Raw genomic sequence first — 22,918 nt, 5'->3', positions numbered from 1 at the left:
GTGATCCATAACAACACTTAAACCTGCCTGAAGACAATTGGAGCGTTTGTGTCCAACAGCAAATAAAAATACTTTTAGTGGCTGATACAGATAATTCCCATTCTCCATAAACCTCCATCATTCCCTCACTCTCTCCCCTCTTCTCTCCTTCCTTCAACTTGGCTTTTTTTACAGGAGAAACTGCCAGGAGAACCACTGTGTCACGTACGTCGTAAAGATGGGACCAATGCGCAGCGGGAATGTGAATACTCATCTTCTTTATTAAGATATGAAAAAAAAAAAAAAACACTTCAACAAAACAATGATGAGAAAACAGTCCTGTGAGACATAAAGCTACACATGGAACAACTACCCACAAATCCCATGGGAAAAAAACACCCCTATTAAATAGGATCTTCTATTAAACAACAAATTGACGACGTCTGTTCAATTACTTGAATTCCATTTAGTTCAGGTTTTTGTGAGCCCAACGTGTCGTTTCTCTGTAGAGAAATCAAATAATTCACGACAGAAATCAAGTCAACCATGTGGGACGCTAGGCTGAAGGGAGTTGTAGTTTTCATTAAGCAAATATTCAACCTAGTTCAGCTCAGAAACGTGGTAATTAACTGCAATACCATAATCCATTGACCCATTTTCTTCTGGCTTGGATGGAGATGGATCAGAGAAGAAGAGACGAAACAAGACGTTTTACTCTCGCCAAAATCTGAGCCCAATGCGTTTCTATGGGTTTATTTTGGACCTAAGCTTGTCGCCTGCCTTCCCGCCTTTGGGACAACAACTCCCATTGTTAGGGCGGAGACGTGAGCATATCGTCATTATATACCTGCTACCAAAGATTTTTTACAACTAAACCAAGATAGACCACAGCCAGTTGTTTCCAATGGGAACAATGAGTCATAGTGGGCAGAACAAGCAAGGAGGTGGGCAGAGCCAAGCACGAGCTAGTGAGATCCTATTGGCGCGTTCTAGCATGCATCTGCATATTCCCGTTAGGGAACGCCTGCTCTGTGAAGAGTGCGTGTAACTCAATTCACCTTTGCACTCCTTCTAAACACCATCATTTTTTTTTACTTCTGCAAAGTGTGAAGTCTACAAAACGTAGTCCACTCTGTTCATAACATATTCTAATTTTGGGAATAGAAAACTGTACTGAAATCAAATGTTTCATCGATGAGAAAATGTGCAGAATGTTGGCCAAAATTAATCTTGTTCCATCTTCTTCCACTACCAGCCAGTGGGCTTTCTCTCACTAAGCCAAGTGGATGCTTTTCATTTATGCATCCGGTTAAGTATCTGTCTTATTGTTCTGTCTGTGTTGCTATGTTAAGTTATATACAAACAGACCGCATGAGAGAGGAATGTACACAACACGATGAGAGGGACAGAGACAGTTTGTGAAAGTATGCTTTATCTACTTTGAAGAACTAGTAAAAGGATTTTGTCCAACAACTCTGCAGCGTAGGCTACTTGGGCAGGCTAGCTAAATAGGATGACTAAAGACAGTACAGTATGGGGAGCACATACTGTACATAACGTTAGGTTTGACTGGCAGACTGCTACTGTCTGAGCAGAGATTAAACAGATGATGACTTTACAGAATGAAAAATAATAAAGTCATCAAATAAAACTAAGTAATATACACAACTTAAATATTTTATTATTTCATAGTAATAATGGTTATAAAAAGACAATGTTCCTGAGCGGCCGAATTCGATTTTTGACTTAAACATTTAATTAATCCATTTTGAATTCAGGCTGTAACACATCAAAATGTGGAATAAATGAAGGGGTATTATCACTTTCTGAAGGTGTTGTATTACTCCTACCATAAGGTAGCATGCAGTAGTTGTTAAATTATGTCGTCATATACACTATATATACCAAAGTATGTGAATACCGCTTCAAGTTAGTGGATTTGGCTATTTCAGCCACACCCATTGCTGACAGGTGTATAAAATTGAGTACACAGCCATGCAATCTCCATAGGAGAGCTCGGTGACTTTCAACGTGGCACCGTCATAAGATGTGACCTTTCCAACAAGTCAGTTCATCAAATTTCTGCCCTGCTAGAGCTGCCCCGGTCAACTGTAAGTGCTGTTATTGTGAAGTGGAAGCATCTAGGAGCAACAACGGTTCAGCCGTGAAGTGGTAGGCCACACAAGCTCATAGAATGGGACCGCGGAGTGCTGAAGTGCGCAGCATGTAAAACTCGTCGGTCCTCGGGTTGCAACACTCACTACCCGGTTCCAAACTGCCTCTGGAAGCAACGTCAGCACAAGAACTGTTAGTTGGGAGCTTCATAAAATGGGTTTCCATGGCCGAGCAGCCGCACACAAGCCTAAGATCACACTGCTCAATGCCAAGCGTCGGCTGGAGTTATGTAAAGCTCACAGCCATTGCACTCTGGAGCAGTGGAAACAATTTTTCTGGAGTGATGAAACCCTAATTAGTGCTAAGGTACAGTAATTTATGGTAAGGATCAAATCTAATCTTAGCTTCATCCAAAACAGAGACAAATGGCTCCTGGTTATGTACACTTGAACTCAGACAGCATTGCAAACCTGGGTTGTCTGCATTAGCTAAAGCCTAGGCATTAGCTCAGGGAGCTAACACAAACCTTCTGCTGTTCCAATTTCATTGTCTTGCTAATTGTGTACTTTCATATATGCATTTACTTAGTAATGTGTCCATGAGACTTGTAAAGGAGCTTTATGGATAATGTTTTTAGCAGACACTTATCCAGTAGTGAGTGTATACATTTTTGTTCTGGTCCCCTTTCAGAATTGAACCCATAACCCTGGCATTGCATGTGCTATGCTCTACCAACTGAGCCACACAGGAGCACAGGATAAAGAGCATCATCATTATGAACATTATAATGAGCAGGTCAGCAGATTTAATTTGAACTCCTGTCATTGACAGCTACAAATGGGTCCTGCATGAGTACACCAGAACAAGTTGACATGAAGGACATCTATTTAAAGTAGTTGCGTTACGCTTTCTCCCTTTGCCTTTTCTCCTACATCTTCTCCTCCTCCCCTCCCTACTTCCTCTCCTCCTCCCCTCCCCTCCCTATTCCCTCTTCCCTTCCCAACCTCCTCTCCTCCTCCCCTCCCTCCTCCCTTCCTCTCCCCCTCCCCTCCCTACCTCCTACCCTCCTCTCCTCCTCCCCTACCTACCTTGTCCCCGCCCTACCGCCATTCCTACCTTACCCCTCACTATCTCCTCCCCGCTTCCCTTCCCTACCTTGTCCCTGCATTACCTCCATTCCTCCATACCACCTCCCCTCCCTATCTCCTCTCCTCCCCCCACCCTACCGCCTCTCCTCCTCCCCTCCCGCCTCCCTAGCCCCTCCCTCCTCCCTACCTCCTCCCCGACCCCTCCCTAACCCCTCCCCACCTCCTCCTCCCCTCTTTTGCTGATTCCTTTTCTTTTCCCTTTGTCTATTACTTTCTTCCCTCCGTTCCCTCCATTTCCACCACCATTTCTCTTTCTCAATTCTCCACTCTTTCAACACTGTCAAATATAGTATTAATCTTCATGAACTCTGGGCACCTACACAAACCCAGTTGATATTATTGATACAGAGCTGCATTCATCATGAGGTCCGTGACTGCTCCCTTCCATTCTCATCAGCTGTTTCTACATCAACAGGGATAACAACAGTGTGATGGAATCTGTTTAGAGCAATAATCCACACAGCCCTCCAACCATGCATGCTTGTGTAAAAAGAGTCCGGGTCTACTGCTCTGATAGAGTCGTCCAAACCATGCGAGTCAGAATCTAGAGGCCTTTGCAATGAACACATGCATGCACGCACACGCACACCCAAACACATCAACACACAAGTGCAAACCCCTCTCACTCGCACACACACAGTTTTCCTTCACATCAAATTTTAAGAGAAAGTTTCCCTTCGTCTCTTTTGACAGATGTGATGCTGACATATCAGTCATCCTGGGAGGTGTTAATGTTCACTCAGTGGTCTGCTGAGAGCTCATTCTCAATCTGAGCACAGACAACCCACAGACAACTCACATACAACCCACAGAGAACCCCTGGGATGCCTGTTACACATGAAGAGTGGTAGCAGCAGTAGTAGTGACTCTACATTCTGATGAGCAGATCAAGCCATGTGTATTCCAGGCAGTTTCTTCTGTTATTTACTCATTTGCTATGTGCTAACAGTCTTAATCGCTAACAGACTTAACCGCTAGGCTACCTGCCGTCCACTATATGCTAACAGACTTAACCGCTAACAGACTTAACCGCTAGGCTACCTGCCGTCCACTATATGCTAACAGACTTAACCGCTAACAGACTTAACCGCTAGGCTACCTGCCGTCCACTATATGCTAACAGACTTAACCGCTAACAGACTTAACCGCTAGGCTACCTGCCGTCCACTATATGCTAACAAACTTAACCGCTAACAGACTTAACCGCTAGGCTACCTGCCACCCACTTTATGTTAACAGACTGCTGTGTCCTCAGGAAACCTGCCTCTATTGCGGTTGCGTTAAGAAAGCAGCAGCTATTACATTGGTTAGAATTTCTTCTTCTGTCGATTACCTACATTGACTATTGTTGACAGTCCACTGTTCACCTTAACAGTGAACAGCAAAAAACAAGTCACCTGTTCAACCAAAAGCCCCAAATCGTCAATCAAAGCTTATACGTTGCAGTGTTTCGTGCTTCCTTCCCGATTGCAGGACTAAGATAGTGTTTCAGTAAATCAAAGCCTAAAAAGAAACATTCCATGTGCGATATAATCATTATGTATTGGAGCTTCTATCGATTGTGTTTTGGGGTACATAAAGTTTACAGACAAAAACAATCTACGTTGGACAACTACAGGTTATTCCAAGGACTCTGCCGGAGAGCTGAAGACAGAGAGTGTGTTTGATGATCTGAACAATGAGCTTAATCTTGGTGAAACTGCCACAGTCAGCCAAAGCCATGGACTGTCCCCAGTCAGCTAACTCATCAGGGGGAGCTTCCCTTCCAAGACAGAGTTTAGGGGTCAGTGATGATGATAATGATAACAATAATAATGCTGCTAAATGCATCATCATCATCATCATCATCAGTACATTATAAATGTAGGCATGACGATGGGGTGGCAGTGCCTAGTGGTTAGAGTGTTGGGCCAGTAACCGAAAGAGAAGGAGTCATTAGTCTGTGTGTAATACTACATAATACAGAGTACTCCTGTCTAATACTGCAGGAAGCTACAGCATACTTTTAAATACTTAACAAAACTACATATGAATGTATAATAGTGCTTAATTGTGTCATTCCATGACATAGACTGACCAGGTGAAGGCTAGTATCCCTAATTGATGTCACTTGTTAAATCCACTTCAATCAGTGTAGATGAAGGCAATTGAGACATGGACTGTGTATGTGTGCCATTCAGGGTGAATGGGCAAGACAACATATTTATGTACCTTTAACGTGGTATGGTAGTAGGTGCCAGGCGCACTGGTTTGTGTCAAGAACTGCAACGCTGCTGGGGTTTTCACGCTCAATAGTTTCCCGTGTGTAACAAGAATAGTACACCACCTAAAGGACATCCGGCCAACTTGACACAACTGTTTGAAGCATTTGAGTCAACATGGGCCAGCATCCTTGTTGCAACTCAATATTAGGAAGGTGTTCCTGATGTTTGGTATACTCTGTGTATTTTCAAATAACTTCCCTTTTTCTGGACTGCAAACTGATTTTGACTAACAAATCGATTTAAAAAAATACGTGCGGCCCTCTGTTTCTAAATCCCGATGTGGCCCTCGAGCCAAAAACTTTGCCCACCCCTGGAACACTGCACCAACTACGCAGCACTCTCAAAGACCAGCAGATCAGTTGTGGTACAACTGAAGCCATAGCTTCTCTCCCTAAATAGTAATGATGGGTGACACTACAGTCGTGGCCAAAAGTTTTGAGAATGACACGAATATTAATTTTCACAAAATCTGCTGCCTCAGTTTGTATGATGGCAATTTGCATATACTCCAGCATGTTATGAAGAGTGATCAGATGAATTGCAATTAATTGCAAAGTCCCTCTTTGCCATGCAAATGAACTGAATCCCCAAAAAACATTTCCACTGGATTTCAGCCCTGCCACAAAAGGACCAGCCGACATCATGTCAGTGATTCTCTCGTTAACCTGTTATGGCTAGGGAGCAGTATTTTCACGGCCGGATAAAAAACGTACCCGATTTAATCTGATTATTACTCCTGCCAGAAACTAGAATATGCATATAATTATTAGCTTTGGATAGAAAACACTCCAAAGTTTCTAAAACTGTTTGAATGGTGTCTGTGATTATAACAGAACTCATTTGGCAGGCCAAAACCTGAGAAGATTCCATGCAGGAAGTGCCCTGTCTGACAATTTCTTGCCCTTCTTGATTATCTCTATCCAATACAGGGGATCTCTGTTGTTACGTGACACTTCCTACGGCTCCCATGGGCTCTCAGAAGGCGGCAAAAAGCTGAATCGTGGCTTTGCAGGCTCTGGCTGAAAAACATTAGCGCGTTTGGATAGTGGCCAGTCACAGTACTATGAAACTGAGGCACGTGCACGAGTCGACTCCATTGTTTATTTTCTCTCTCTTTGAACAAAAACCACCACTCCCGGTCGGAATATTATCGCTTTTTTTACGAGAAAAATGGCATAAAAATTGATTTTAAACAGCGGTTGACATGCTTCGAAGTACGGTAATGGAATATTTAGAAATGTTTTGTCACGAAATGCGTCGTGCGCGTGACCCTTATTTACACTTCGGATAGTGTCTTGAACGCACGAACAAAACGCCGCTATTTGGATATAACTATGGATTATTTTGAACCAAACCAACATTTGTTATTGAAGTAGCAGTCCTGGGAGTGCATTCTGACGAAGAACACCAAAGGTAATCAAACTTTTCTAATAGTAAATCGGAGTTTGGTGAAGGCTAAACTTGCTGGGTGTCTAAATAGCTAGCCCTGTGATGCAGGGCTATGTACTCAGAATATTGCAAAATGTGCTTTCACCGAAAAGCTATTTTAAAATCGGACACCTCGATTGCACAAAGGAGTTCTGTATCTATAATTCTTAAAATAATTGTTATGTTTTTTGTGAACGTTTATTGTGAGTCATTTAGTAAATTCACCGGAAGTGTTCGGTGGGAATGCTAGTTCTGAACGTCACATGCTAATGTAAAAAGCTGTTTTTTGATATAAATATGAACTTGATTGAACAAAACATGCATGTATTGTATAACATAATGTCCTAGGGTTGTCATCTGATGAAGATCATCAAAGGTTAGTGCTGCATTTAGCTGTGGTTTTGTTTTTTGTGACATTATATGCTAGCTTGAAAAATGGGTGTCTGATTATTTCTGGCTGGGTACTCTGCTGACATAATCTAATGTTTTGCTTTCACTGTAAAGCCTTTTTGAAATCGGACAGTGTGGTTAGATAAAGGAGAGTCTTGTCTTTAAAATGCTGTAAAATAGTCATATGTTTGAAAAATTTAAGTTTTTGTATTTTTGAGGAATTTGTAATTCACGCCACGCCTATCATTGGATATTGGAGCAGGTGTTCCGCTAGCGGAACGTCTAGATGTAAGAGGTTAAACACAGGTGTGAGTTTTGACGAGGACAACGCTGGAGATCACTCTGTCATGCTGATTGAGTTTGAATAACAGACTGGAAGCTTCAAAAGGAGGGTGGTGTTTGGAATCATTGTTCATCCTCTGTCAAACATGGTTACCTGCAAGGAAACACGTGCCGTCATCATTGCTTTGCACAAAAAGGGCTTCACAGGCAAGGATATTGCTGCCAGTAAGATTGCACCTAAATCAACCATTTATCGTATCATCAAGAACTTCAAGGAGAGCGGTTCAATTGTTGTGAAGAAGGCTTCAGGGCGCCCAAGAAAGTCCAGCAAGTGCCAGGACCGTCTCCTAAAGTTGATTCAGCTGCGGGATCGGGGCACCACCAGCACAGAGCCTGCTCAGGAATGGCAGCAGGCAGGTGTGAGTGCATCTGCACGCACAGTGAGGCAAAGACTTTTGGAGGATGGCCTGGTGTCAAGAAGGGCAGCAAAGAAGCCACTTCTCTCCAGGAAAAACATCAGGGACAGACTGATATTCGGCAAAAGGTACAGGGATTGGACTGCTGAGGACTGGGGTAAAGTCATTTTCTCTGATGAATCCCCTTTCCAATTGTTTGGGGCATCCAGAAAAAAGCTTGTCCGGAGAAGACAAGGTGAGCGCTACCATCAGTCCTGTGTCATGCCAACAGTAAAGCATCCTGAGACCATTCATGTGTGGGGTTGCTTCTCAGCCAAGGGAGTGGGCTCACTCACAATTTTGCCTAAGAACACAACCATGAATAAAGAATGGTACCAACACAACCTCCGAGAGCAACTTCTCCCAACCATCCAGGAACAGTTTGGTGACGAACAATGCCTTTCCCAGCATGATGCAGTACCTTGCCATAAGGCAAAAGTGATAACTAAGTGGCTCAGGGAACAAAACATCGATATTTTGGGTCCATGGCCAGGAAACTCCCCAGACCTTAACCCCATTGAGAACTTGTGGTCAATCCTCAAGAGGAGGGTGGACAAACAAAAACTCACAAATTCTGACAAACTCCAAGCATTGTTTATGCAAGAATGGGCTGCCATCAGTCAGGATGTGGCCCAGAAGTTAATTGACAGCATGCCAGGGCGGATTGCAGAGGTCTTGAAAAAGAAGGGTCAACACTGCAAATATTGACTCTTTGCATCAACTTCATATAATTGTCAATAAAAGCCTTTGACACGTACGAAATGCTTGTAATTATACTTCAGTATTCCATAGTAACATCCGACAAAAATATCTAAAGACACTGAAGCAGCAAACTTTGTGTAAATTAATATTTGTGTCATTCTCAAAACTTTTGGCCACGACTGTACATGTCAACTTTTATTGGTGTTTATTTAACTTTGTGTTTATTTGTCCTTATCAATGTTCATTCCTCCTGACTACTTAACTCTGTTTTAAGGAGTGATGTAACAGATGTGACACAGTTTTTTGTTCTCTGAGTTTTTCTCTGCAGAGTTTTACCGCAGAAAATCCTCCAGCACTGTGGGGTTCTGTTGGATTACCAGTGGTTCGAAGGGTTCTTCATTAACATTCTATGGGCATCTAAGCAGTTATTTAGCCTGCACCTTAAATGTGGTATATATCCTGAAATAAACAACCAGGATATATATCTGACAGTCTTTGATGGGAAGGGCTATGTCCCACTATCTGGCCATTAAAACTTCTGCCTCTGCCTGGCTCGCTCTGATTACTAAAAATGCACTTTGATGTTGGGCAGGCAATTATGTGAATTTTTTGGCAGTGCCAGGTCTCCCGCTGTGCAAATTTGATTGAATTCCAGCAAATCAGAAACCAAGAAAATATGTTTTTCTGCCACAGCTGGGTGGAGGAGGTTTACTGTCAATATCTAAGGCCATAAAATGGATCATTATAGAGACTTATCTGTCCTCCCTTGCAGCTGAGACCTATTCTGCCTATAATCTGGATGTAGAAAACAGAGATTACCCTGCCGCACATGTCTGTGTGTGTTTTTTGTGTGTGTCTATGTGTGCTTGCAAGCATGCATGTGTGTTGTACAAAGGGCATTGTACTAGGATCTTCCCCCATTCTTACCCTGTAGAGTGCATTGTGTAGGAGAGATGAACAATCTAAGGTCTTCACCTTTTGCTGTTTACAGCCAAAACCATCCATATCCTCTAACCACCCATCTCCTCTAACCACCCATCTCCTCAAACCACCCCTGTCCCTGTCTGCCATCCATCCCCTCTAACCACCCCTCTCCCTTTCTGCCATCCATCCCCTCTAACCACCCCTCTCCCTTTCTGCCACCCATCTCCTCTTACCACCGAGCTCCTCTATCCACCCATCTCCTCCAACCACCCATCTCCTCGAACCACCCGCCAAGAGTGAGGGAGGGGAGAGTATGGAGTGATGAAGTGAGAACTGCCACCCATCTCCTCTATCCACCAATCTCCTCTAAGCACCCCTCTCCCTGTCTGCCACCCATCTCCTCTAACCACCCATCTTTTCTAACCACCCATCTCCTCTAACCACCCATCTCCTCTATCCACCCCTCTCCTCTAACCACTCCTCTACCTTTCTCACCCTTTCTCTTTTCCATCTCTTTCTTCTTCATCTCTTTCTTCTCCATCTCTTTCTTTTCCATCTCTCCAACCCACTTCAGTCAATCCCCATCCAAAACAGTGTGTGTGTGTGTGTTTTTTGTATTTATTTTACCTTTATTTAACTAGGCAGAATGGACAGTAAATGAACTGTAGAGTGGTAAAGAGCCAAGAGTGAGGGAGGGGAGAGTATGGAGTGATGAAGTGAGAACTGTTTTAATTGGTGGGAAAACACAGTGTCAGAGACAAACATTGGATAAGTCATACATAGATATGAACTTGGCCAACTTCAGATATGAATGCCATATTTCTGCTTCTGAACAAGCAATAATGTTCAGAGGCATTCCTAAGAAGCATGTGGATTCTGTTTTAGTTTAATCTTTTAAAATACGGTAATTGGTTAATAGACTGTAATAGTCTTCCAAAGTCTGTAATTGGTCAATATTGGCCAGAGGCGCTATTATATCTGGCGTAAAATTGTGTGAAGTCATTAAGTATTTACAAGTCATTAAGTAACTAGACGTCATTAACCCTTTACACTCTTGGGAATTGGCCTATATGGATAGGGCTATATTTAAATGTTTCCACAGAAGAAATATGAAAAGCATATGCATAACCATGGTAATAATTGAAAGGCAACAGTTTAGAGATAATGGGAAAATTACTAGACCAAATGTGAGTACACAACAGTTCACCTGACACAAGACTGAATCCAAACTTTACACTGTTTATTTTACATGAGAGAGAATAAAGGAGACAGCATCGGTCAAAATCGTGATTTATGACCCTATGTCCGGCTGGTTCGTACATGCCCAAATAAGGGCATCCGGTCTGGACATCCTGGCGGGAAGGTGTCACGTGGTTAGGGTCATATAGTTTTATCCTGTTCTGTCACGTGTTAGAGTGTGTGTTATATCTATATTGCATCTCTTTGAAGTTGTCATGATGATTGATGTGTAGGGCCCTCATTGAACTGGGGGGGTTGTGTTTGAACATTTCAAAGAGGATGACCCCACACCCCCCTATTTTATTGCTCTTATGGTTGTTGTCTATGAATTAGGAATGTCCGGGGGGTTATGTGTTGGAGGCAGACGTCTTATAAATACGCCCCAGACACACATGCGGCCCCAGAACACTAAACAAGATTTTAAAAATAAAAACCCTGAACATTAAACAGAAAATTATGACTCCTAGGCCAATTCTCGGGGTACTATGCGTCTCTTGTCGCGAACCCAATGATAAAAGCATCGAGGATCTTTGGGGTGAGGCCCCAGAATGTTTTAAAGAGTTTTTGGATACTAGTGATGGCCACATGACATATATGTTCAAACCTGAGGATTTAACGGTGAAGATTTTCACAGACAGCGGCCCCAGACCCCTTTATCATGCAAAAGCCGGGAGTTTTTCCCCTGCACTGCGTATGAGAGAATGGCTTAAGATACGGCTAGCACTCTGTCAAATTGAACAGGCCCTGAGTGGTACAGCCATGCCAGGCTATGCTATGGAAGAGAGGGTGGAGGGTCGCTATGATTTACAAGCCATCAGGATCTCTTCAATGGCTTATAGCCCCGACTCCAAAGTGACAATTTTAGCATGTGAACAATTTGATAGTACAAATGCTACTAAGTCTGTAAATTCATATGTATTATCGAAAGCCTGCAAGGATGTGAATTTTTTTATGCCTGTGTTTAGCTTTAAATGGAGGGATTACCCTATATTCATTACCCTGATGAATAAGCTGGAGAATCTTTTCAAAAATCGTGAACAATTACGTCGATGGCCGCTTCTATCCTTAAGACACACGGGCGAGAGTCTACAGGCCAGACGTAGGATATATCCCTGGGGTGAAAACTTACCGAGTCTTGACGCTGGGGAGTTGGACACAGACGGCGTTTGGGGTTCAGTGACAACCCTATAGACGGGCCCGTTATCCGTAAGAAAGGAACAGTAAAAATGTATTGTATTAATTATTCAAAGGTCTGTACTAAATATTATGAATTTAATAAAATGGTTTTAAAGCTACCCCTTAACGAACGGGAATCTGTCATTTCTTCAAACGTTGTTTATACATAAAAAACATTAATGAGTGTTACAATATTGCGCAAGCTGTTTTTAAAAAGGTCTGTACTAAATATTATGAATTAAATAAAATGGTTTTAAAGATGTATCTCACCTTTAACGAGCCATCCCCAGGCAGGGCTTGAGAAAAAAGTAATTCCGGAAAGACGTGTGCGTGCGCAGGGGGTGTGTGCGTGTGAGGGAGGGTAATTGTGTGTGTGTGTTTCAAAACAAAAAAGGGGGGTGTGTCTCTGCATGGGGGGGGGCTTTTGAAACCAGAAAAAGTGTGTGTGTACGTTTGTTTAGGACTGGCACGTGCGTAGGGGGGTGTGTGCGTGTGAGGGTGGGTAATTGTGTGTGTGTGTGGGTGTGTCTCTGCATGGGGGGGCTTTTGAAACCAGAAAAGGTGTATGTAAGTTTGTTTAGGATTGACGGCGTCTCTTCAATTGGTCTGGGCACTTTCCATTTTATTATCCCCCCAAGCCCTTTCAAATACGTATTTATCTCACCTTCAAACATGTGGGGGCTAAAAAAGTGAAAAAGCCCAGGCATAAGAGATCAGGTCTAGACGAACTCCTACTGTTTAAAACATATGTTATTTTCTAATCAGCGCATATACTGACGGTCCCCCACCCCGGGATATAAATTTACAACGGACACCCTATCGGCAGACCGAATATGTCAAGACACCCGCCTGTGGTTTTGGGTCTCTAGACATTAGAGTACTTTATATGGCCTTTTTTTTTGCATACAGGATGACGCCCGAAAAAACGGCACCCCCACTCTGTAAACTCATTGCAGAATAGTGAAACTAGCCAGACGGTAAGACATCCTATAGCGCACCTCAAAAGACTCCCGGCCAACAGACCGAAGAGTTATCAGGCCAACAGATAATCTCGGAATAGGTCCTAATGGAGCTTTCTGAAGGTGAGTTAGTGAAAATAATATATTAGATTTGGAGAGGTATTTTCAGGGAATTATATGGATATTAAAAATGTGATATCACTATTCTAAAACTGATGGACAATGATTTTAAGGTAATATGTCAAATGCCCGTATTCTCATATTTAAAAAATGTGTATATTTCGTATATATGTTAATATTATCTAACGTCTGTAGGCTCGCAATCCTTTACGCAGATGCTCCGTGGGCTAGATGATTTGGAACCGATTTTGTCAGAGAGGGATTCTCAGAATCAAACTGCGTGCAGCGCCGAAAGCAGCCAGTCTCCATCACACTATTGTAGACGTAAGTTCAATAATAATAAAAAAATCCCTAAGAAAATGTATACATTAAAAACAAAAAGTGTGAACCCTATATTAAAAGCTATTTTTTGTGTTTACAGCGGACAGACCCAAAAGAAGGATCACGGGTGCTTCATGTACTCTGAACGAGGACATCGATGCTATTCTGCCTTTCTGTTCGAACGGGTTTACCCTAACACCACCCAGGAACCAAGCGACATATTTCCGCCCCAAACAGGGCACAACATCGGCGCAAGTGCATTGCGCAGAATCTCCCAGGCCCAAAAAGTTACTTCTTCAAGAAACGGCCCGACACGGACATGGTATGAAGCCCTTATGTTATTAGTAATACAGAGTTTATTATAATTTATACATTTTTATGATTGAAAATTCTAAAACAATGACAAATAATGTTTTTACAGACTCCTCCCCGGCGTATAACGGCACAGAAGACCATACACACCGAGAACCCGCAGAGGATTTCGGAGCGCCTGACATTCACAATAAAACAATGAAACCGGGTGATTTCAACGTTTTAAATGACATTTCACAGGTAGACGACTGGCTATTCTGTAACGCAGCCAATCTTCTTGATTCCTCCAATTCTTATGTAGAAACACCCAAACCTGAAATAGACCAAGCAGAGTTTATCAAGGCCTTTTCAAAGGCTCTAAAATCCAGAAATGTCTTGCTACACCAACGAATGGTTGATTTACTCGAGCGGCAACACAGTCAGGATCTATCCTTCTGGCATTGAACAATGCCCCGGTTGTTAAAACGCAAATAACGGCGCTAAAACCAGTTACCGAAATGGACGTTCCTATAATTGAGACAGTTGAAAGCCTTTTGGCGAAAATACCCCCCCCCGATCTACAAGCTTTAATTGAACGGATGAACGAGGGTGGGGTATCAGACATAATTCCCATAGACGAAAATCTATTTTCCCAAATTCCCGCCGACCTAATTGAAATAATTAAACATATGAACGAGTCAGGAACAACATATGAAAACCAATTATCTCAAATCCCGCCAGGCCTAGTTTTTTTAATAAACCAGATGAACGAGAGTCTGAGATCTTCTACACCTGAGCCCCCAAGCAGCCCGATATTAATGCCCCTTTCAGAAGAGTCTGAAACGGAATATGATGTTTTTGAGGAATTGGAAAATTGTCTAATAAATCAGGAGGGAGATGGTCCTGATAGAAGTGTCAGGGTTGTGTACAGAAATAAATTCAGCAATACAGATTAGACAGTTTTTCAATTTCACATGGGTGAATCAAAATCTCGATTATGCTGTTTTTTACGTGATGATTTTGGATACTCTGAACGAACTGTTAGAGAGGGCAAGAGATTATGGCGAATCTCGTGATGTCTTACAGTTGGAAATTTGTGGAGATAGCATGCAAAACACTGTATCTCTTATTTTACCCAATGGTGAAGCAGATCTTGAACAATTTATAGCCCTGCTGGAACGACTTGTTCAATCAAGTTTATCCATCATAGCCGATAGGTCGCTGGAGCTTGTTGTGCAAATAATACGGCAACCCCTGGGTGGTGGGGGGGGGGGGGGGGGGCAGAGAAGGAAGCTAGATAGCCTAATGCAATCAGAAATCATAAACAATAAAAGGGCATGCCTCATAAACGTTCCCAATCATGGTAATAAGCTATGCTTTGCAATAGGCCTAGCACATTTACTAAACCCTGGATGTACGGATCTAGAGGCGTTGCAAAAGGCTAGAGAGCTTCAAAATGCTGTCGGTCTGGGCATGCAGGATGCAATGGCATTCTCTGACATAGTCAAATTTGAAAACTTTCTGAACATCAAGATTGTGGTTTTGTACCACAGTAAAGCTAATGCTTCTCTCTTGAAATTCCAAAACAACCCCCAACCTCATCCTCAGATCCTGTACTTTTATGTGCAAAACGACCATTACTATGCAGTTACCAACATCGGAGCGTTTTTAGGCGCACCATATGTGTGTCCAGCCTGTCATACCGGCTACACCCGAAAGGGTGGCCACTCGTGCCGTTATAACTGTTCCGTATGTCTGGATGAAAAATGTCCGATGCAGCCCTTAAACCTGACACCCTGTGCCGATTGTCACAGGACATGCCGTTCGGCCTACTGTTACGAAAAACTCAAAATTGAATCATGGCACCCCAAGGCCTGTAAATCTGTAAGCAGTTGTGATATTAACAGGAAATGTCCAAAATGTCAATGCAATTACAACCTTAAAATAGACAACCCTAAACCTCATGTGTGTGGAATCATTCATTGCCCAATCTGTAAAGGGCCTTTGAAAAGCAGAGACTCTGAACTGGTTCAAGATGTGCCCCACGAGTGTTATATTCAACCCTTGGCTGAAGATGAACATTCAGAGAAATACGTTTTTTATGATTTTGAGACTAATCAACAATCAGGGGTTCATTTGCCTATTTTTGTATCTACCATGACTTTCAAGGGGGATAAGTGGTCAGCTGAGGGACCCAATTGTGCACTCCTCTTTCTAAAACACTTCAGAAAACCCCAGTACAGAAACTTTACGTTTATAGCGCACAATTCTAGAGCATATGATTCGTACCTTCTTTTGAACCCTCTGATACAGCAAGGCGTTGCGCCCAGTGTCATAGCTCAAGGTAGTAAAATCTTGTGTTTTGTTGACCCCGCTTTCAACCAGAGATACATTGACAGTTTAAGCTTCTTACCCATGAGATTGTCTCAAATGCCTGAGGCCTTGGGTTTTGAGAACTCTGTGAAAGGTTGGTTTCCCCATTTTTTTACATCTGAGGAGAATTTACACTATATAGGATCTTATCCGAGACCTGAAATGTACGGTTGTGATCAAATGTCTCCCAAAGAGCGAGAGAGATTCATGACATGGTACGAGACAGTATGTCACAGCACTTTTGACTTCCACAAAGAGATGGAGTCATACTGTGACAACGACGTGGTTATCCTTCGCGAGGGGTGCCTCAGATTCAGAGCAGAGGTCATCAAAGATGCAGGCATTGACCCCTGGAGTTGTACAACTATTGCATCGGCATGCATGAAAACCTATCGTACACACTTTCTACCTCTAGGATCTATAGCTATCCCCTCGCCTGACAACTACCGACGCCAATTTAAGTCATACTCTAGTGGCTCCATTCAGTGGTTGGAGTACTTGGCCCAGGATAAAGACATTTTTATTCAACATGCTTTGAATAGGGGTGAGAAGGCGTTTGGGCCTTATCATGTAGATGGATACACACAGATTGACGGTGTTGAGACCGTGTTTGAGTACAACGGTTGTTTCTCCCACGGTTGTAAATCTTGCTTTGAGCCACAGGCCCTGTGTGTCCTAAACCCAAAAGACTTTTGGTGAAATGTACCTAGAGTTTCAAGACAAATGTGAATCTTTACAGGCTACTTATGGTTTGAAAGTGAATGTTATGTGGGAGCATGAGTGGACTCCACTCAAAAAGTCTGATCCTCATGTTCGAGCTTTCCTTTCCAGCTTTGACACACCCGAACCCTTGGAGCCACGACAGGCCCTGTATGGAGGCCGTACCAATGCTTTGACCTTGCGGTATGTAGCGCAACCAGACGAGACAATAGGTTATGTAGATTTTACATCTCTTTATCCTCATGTAATGAGTTCCTCATGCTATCCTATTGGGGCATCCTGAAATTATTCACCGCGACTTTGACTTACCCCAAAACTATTTTGGTCTGATCAAAGCAATGGTCTACCCACCTAGGGGTTTGTTTATACCAGTGTTGCCTTACAAGGGACCTCAAGGAAAACTTTTCTTTCCCCTATGTCGCACCTGCAGTGAAAACAACAACCAGGAAAAGCCTTGTGATCACTCAGATCAGGAAAGAGCCCTTACAGCTGTCTGGGTTACACCTGAATTCACAAAGGCTCTAGAGAAGGGGTATCGTGTGGCCAAAATCTTTGAAGTGTGGAAATTTTCCAGGAAATCAGACACTCTTTTTAAAGAGTACATCAAGACCTTCTTGAGATGCAAGCAGATGGCTTCAGGTTATCCTTCATCGGTCACAGATCAAGAGAGCAAAGACAAGTACATTCGAGACTATCACGACAGAGAAGGCATTCTTCTTGACCCTGACAGAATAGAGGTCAACAAGACCAAACGAAATGTGTCGAAATTGTACTTAAACTCGCTTTGGGGGAAGCTTTCGCAGAGATGCAATATGCTAACAACGTCGATCATTAAAGACCCGAAGAATTTTTGGAATTTGTTTTTTCGGACCAATACGAAATTTCACATTTTTCATTCTTGAGTCAAGACATTGCCCTGGTGCAATGGAGACGTAACACGAAGTGGGTTCTACCCCCGGGTAATGTAAATGTGTTGCAGCATTTACCACGGCCTATGGCCGACTTGAATTGTACGCCCTCATGGAGCAGCTTCAGAGGTGGGTTCTTTACCACGACACAGACTCTGTGGTCTATGTAAGCAAACAGGGTGACTGGAGCCCCCCGCTTAGCAACTATCTGGGTGGTTTAACGAGTGAACTCAAAGATGGCGACCATATCACAGAATGGTCCTCCTGTGGGCCCAAAAGCTATGCTTTTAGGACTAAAGACAATCACGTGGTGTTGAAAGCCAAAGGCGTGACTCAAAACTACGAAAATGCCCCGCGTGTAAACTTGGAATCAATCACACGCTTGGTCGAGGGGTTCATAAACGATCGGAATAGTGACTTGGAGATTTTGAGCTCCTACAAAAAAATTGTTAGGGATAAAAAGGGCTTCCATCTCAGGAATGCCCCACTTACTAAAAGATTCAGGGTAGTCTATGACAAGAGAATGCTTTTACCTAACGGGACCACACTGCCCTTTGGCTACTGACTTATGCTACAAGCCCCAGTGTGTCTTAAAGCTTAAGATATAATGGCTGCTGTAGAAGGTTTTGACCCCCGGTTGCAACTACCATTTTCGGCCTTAATCGCAGGCCCCTCCAACAGTGGTAAAACTTGTTTTGTAAAAAGTATTTTAGAGAATTCTGAACATATGTTATCTCAGAAGCCTGACAATATTGTGTGGTGTTATTCATGTTATCAACCTATGTATGATGAATTGTTGAAGAAAATAAAAATCAAGTTTGTTGAAGGAATACCTCAATCCCTGTCTGATGATGAACTTTGACCTCCACATAAAAACAATCTGCTGGTTTTGGATGATATGCTATTTGCAGGTAGCGAACATCCTGAAATTGCACGAGCATTTACCCAATATACTCATCATAGAAACCTGTCTGTGCTTTACTTGGTGCAGAATGTGTTTCACCAAGGTAAAAACAGCCGTACCATTAGTTTGAACGCCAATTACATGGTTTTGTTCAAAAACCCTAGAGACAAACTACAAATTAACACTCTAGCTCAGCAGATGTACCCGGGAAGGAAATCCTACTTTATGGATAGCTATGAGGACGCTACCAAAGAGCCATTTTCTTATTTAATCGTGGATTTAAAAGCAAATACTCCAGAACACCTGAGGCTCCGAACAGGCCTGTTCCCGTGGGAGTGGCCGGCTGTGTACATTCCTAAAAAGTAACCGCTATGTCTCTGCGTTTAAAAAGAAACCTGCCCCTCTTGAGAAGCCTAGTTGGGGCTACAGCTAAAGAACGGAAGGCCATCTTGGATCACTGTTCTTCAGATCTCATATTATCCCTATGTGAGATTGCTTTGAATCTTCTCAAAGGGCGCATTCCACTCACCCTGACCCAATTAAAAAAATTAAAGAGACAAAAAACCGCGATCAAACTCTTTGCCAATAAAAGAGCCAGTCTTCGAAAGAAAAGACATAGCCTACAACAGTCTGGGGGTTTTCTTCTGCCGTTGCTGACTATAGCAGTACCCTTCATCACCAGCCTTATTGCTGCCAGGCAATAAGGCTGAACACAGAGTGTGATGGCAAATAAAATGTACTTGGTGCCTCAACAAGAGTTGGATAGACTTAAAAAACAAATGCAGGGTCCTGAAAATATCAGACAAACAGCGGGAAATGATTTGGATACGGCCATGAAGGATGTTTTGAACCGAAAAGGATTGAACCCCTATGATAAGGTAAAAAAATACACAAACCTCTTGCAAAGGTATTTGACCTTGGTAAAACAAGGTGAGAGAGATACCAACCATTTAACGCTTTCCCTACCTGAACCTTTAAAAGATGACGCGCTTAGAGAGAGCCATGCCCCTGTAATGCCTGTACCTGCGATCTTACTGGCTGAAGATCATATGCCTGTTGAAGATAATGTTATGCATGACATGTTGACACATGTTCCGGCACGTAACAGGAAAAATGCTAGATACATTATGAACAAGCTAAAAGACTCAAAGGGGACCGCTACTTGGAATGACAAAGGAGAGTTTATCCTTCAGGGCTCTGTTGTCAAGGGTTCACATATGTTTGACTTGCTTAGAAGTACCACGACAGCCCACAAGGTTGCTGATGACAGAAGACCACCAGGGTGGCGTCAGTTTCTTAAGGCCCTGGCAATCCTCAACATTCCCCTCTCGGGGGTACCCAACTATAAGCTTCGTCAACAGATTCAAGCTTTAAAACAAAACCCTTCACCGAGCTACAGCACCCCTAAAGATGTCCCAACAACCCCTCCCCCCTATGAAGGGGATGATGATGACTCATTTAGCCCCATGAACGCCTCCGGACCTTTTCCTAATCCCGATCTCTCGGGGTGGTTAGACTTTTGAATGAATTTTGAATGACTTTTGAACGACTATGATCAAATTCAATAAAGTTTATTAGAAAAATTAAGCAATTTAACATTTGTGGCATTCTTGAAACATTTGACGTGAGCATACGCCTTGATTACACGGTCTTAAAGGACACATATTTGAACACTTTTGATATTTTCTAACAAAACAATCTACGACGCTATCATTACTTCTTAAATCATCATTATAAAGAGACATAACATCTTCAAAAGAAACTCCACGGGCTCTTTGGCACAGGTAGAATACACAGTGTTGACCACATGTAGTGGAAAGGTTATCTTGCACTTGTTTGATGCTGTAGTAGATCTTTGATCCATTTTTGGTCAAAAAATCTTTAATAGATTTGGGAAAATGTGAAAAACCAGGGGGAAAGCCGTAGGAATCAAAAAAAGTTGAGATTTTTCTTCCTTCTTCATCTTCTAGTGTCACAGCTTGCCAGTGTTCACCTGGCATGTGTTTAGGATGGGTATTTCTCAATAGGTAATTCATCACAAGCCCACACTCCATAAAATTGTTTTCCAATCAAGCGGGTCATGAGCCCTTCCAACTCTTGGGTATTCATGTCTTTGCTCAACAATCCTTAATAATAATCCACTAAGACCTGTCTTCGGGCATTCACTTCCAAGATTGAATCAGAGCACGCATAAACAATCATGCTAACTGTACAGGCTAAAGGTGTACGGAAACGCATTTCCAGCCTGAGGTTGCCTTGGGACACCACAGACAGATTTCCTGAGGTGTCATCATCAGGGGATAAATTGAAAGCATACAATGTGTAACCCTCTGCAAAATCATTTCTGTCAATAGGTAAAGAGAGATCTTTTAGATGCCTCCCGGTAGCCAGGAATAGATTGTAAAATTCTCGCACAGATATGTTGTTATTAAATTGAGGTTGGAAAGCCTTAGCAGGGACCTGACGTCCGTCCTGACAGAGAGCTACATACTCTGCATTGAAGTGTTGAAAATTAAATGGGTTTTTATGTAAGCTGCCCGTATTAGAGGCGTGATCAACCAAACCTATAACCACATGGCAGGGTAAAGGGCCTAGAAAAAGGTTTTCTTGACTGCAGATTCTACTGCCCACAGGTATGCTAAAGGTTTTCATGGTAATTCTTTGGAGAGGGTAAAGGGCATTTCCTTTCATCAAAGCCTGTGTGTGACCCAGACGAACTGCCGGAGATACAGACACTTTTTTAATAAAAAGCGTTGCCCCCAACACTTTTAAACTAAAGTCCCCGTCTTGGGCAGACATCAGACAAAACTCATCCTTGGCCCTGGTTAATTTGAGTCTTAAATCAACCAAATTTAAGAGTAAACGTTCTTGAAAGAAAATGTCAGAGTGTATAGGCCCTAGCAGATGAAACTCTCGAGATTCGACACAGTAGCGAGCGCGTGCCTCCAGTCCTTTGTTTGCACCGGTGGAAGGGTCTATCGATTCCATAGAGACTCCTGCAGTATCCTTGCTAAACAGCCCGGCTCTGAATTGTGTCTTGAGAGTGTCTTCGGAGTAGTTGAGTAAACACTCTATGATGGCCCTATAGGGGTATGTGGCACTGCTTTGACTGATTAGACGTTCACCCAAAGTCACATCCACTTGGGAGAAGATGGTGGCCAAGGGGTAATTAATGAGACTCACTTTGGCATCGTTTGTAATATTAGTACCATCTCTTTTGGTCACTTTTAGACGTAAATGCACCAAGGTGTTGTTGAGGTCCAGATAGTTGTCACCGTGGCCTGGTATAAAAAATTCTATAGGACCGTTGTCGGTAATGGCAGAGAGTGGGGCTATCTCCACATAACTGGACCTGTCTATTGAAAATTGGGTTAAGGGGGCCGTGAAAAGATCGAGCTCTGTCTTTATAGCTTCAGAGGACATGCGGTGTAAAAGAGCCATGTTTCTTGGTTCTTTTAGAAAATACTTCCAAGTATTCTTTTTTTCGTTTTAGGTCCAGACCTCCTCACTTTACCACGTCTTTGACTTTCTGAGTTTCTTTTAACGGTTAACCTCTGCTTTTTAGGGGCAGGCCTGCACCTTATACCTGGAGGTCTCTTTTTTGGTCTTCGAGACAACATCATAAGCCCCGAGCCTTCTTGATGCTCGGCATCTGGTGACGCCCTTCGGGTCATAGCATTGGCTACAACCTCACTTACTATATTTTAAATGTGGTTTGGCTATGCTGAGGCCTCTCTTCATAAACGGTAAAACCATCCTAAAGAGGTTACGAAATATACCGCCTATCCCCGAACCGTACATGGTCGGGGATCCATGATAGCCGGGTAACCCATTACCCACTTGATCAACATAGTATGAGACGTAGCGGTTAGGGTCGAGATGGTGGTTTTGTTCCATAACCATTTTTTATTTATTTGTATTATGTTTATAAATAAATAAAAATAAAATAATAATATATAATACTAATAATATATTATATATGTAGAGAGGCTTTGGAGGGCCTAAAGTGGAGTTTTACAATCGTTTTACCATAAGTAAATTCAATGTTTTCGTTCTGATCCGTTTTAAGCTCAACCAGAATGTTCTCAATATATTTCTTGCTTACAGGTACGTAGTGTGGCTTGTCGTAGGTGACAGTGACTATCCCTCTATCCTTTCCCTCTATATGAACTGTTCTCAGGAGGGGCACACAACTGTCTCCTACCCTCTGATATGATATG

The 22,918-nt window shown here is 42.7% G+C and overlaps 1 long non-coding RNA gene across 2 annotated transcripts; it reads left to right on the top strand.

Annotated features, from left to right (window-relative positions):
• Positions 1-13,062: 13,062 nt before the first annotated feature.
• Positions 13,063-18,624, top strand: LOC123730532 (uncharacterized). 2 transcript variants are annotated; one of them, XR_014382657.1, is made up of 4 exons: positions 13,063-13,184; positions 13,377-13,505; positions 13,603-13,824; positions 13,924-18,624. It is a non-coding gene; the product is annotated as an uncharacterized LOC123730532 (long non-coding RNA). The 2 variants fall into 2 exon arrangements; XR_014382656.1 differs by having other exon boundaries at positions 13,065-13,184; positions 13,397-13,505.
• The last annotated feature ends 4,294 nt before the right edge of the window (positions 18,625-22,918 follow it).

Source organism: Salmo salar, chromosome 25 (genome assembly GCF_965601325.2).
Source record: "Salmo salar chromosome 25, fSalSal1, whole genome shotgun sequence".
NCBI classification, from domain to species: Eukaryota; Metazoa; Chordata; class Actinopteri; order Salmoniformes; family Salmonidae; genus Salmo; species Salmo salar.
The sequence above is the reverse complement of the archived record's forward strand: the minus strand, read 5'-3'. Positions and strand labels throughout refer to the sequence as shown.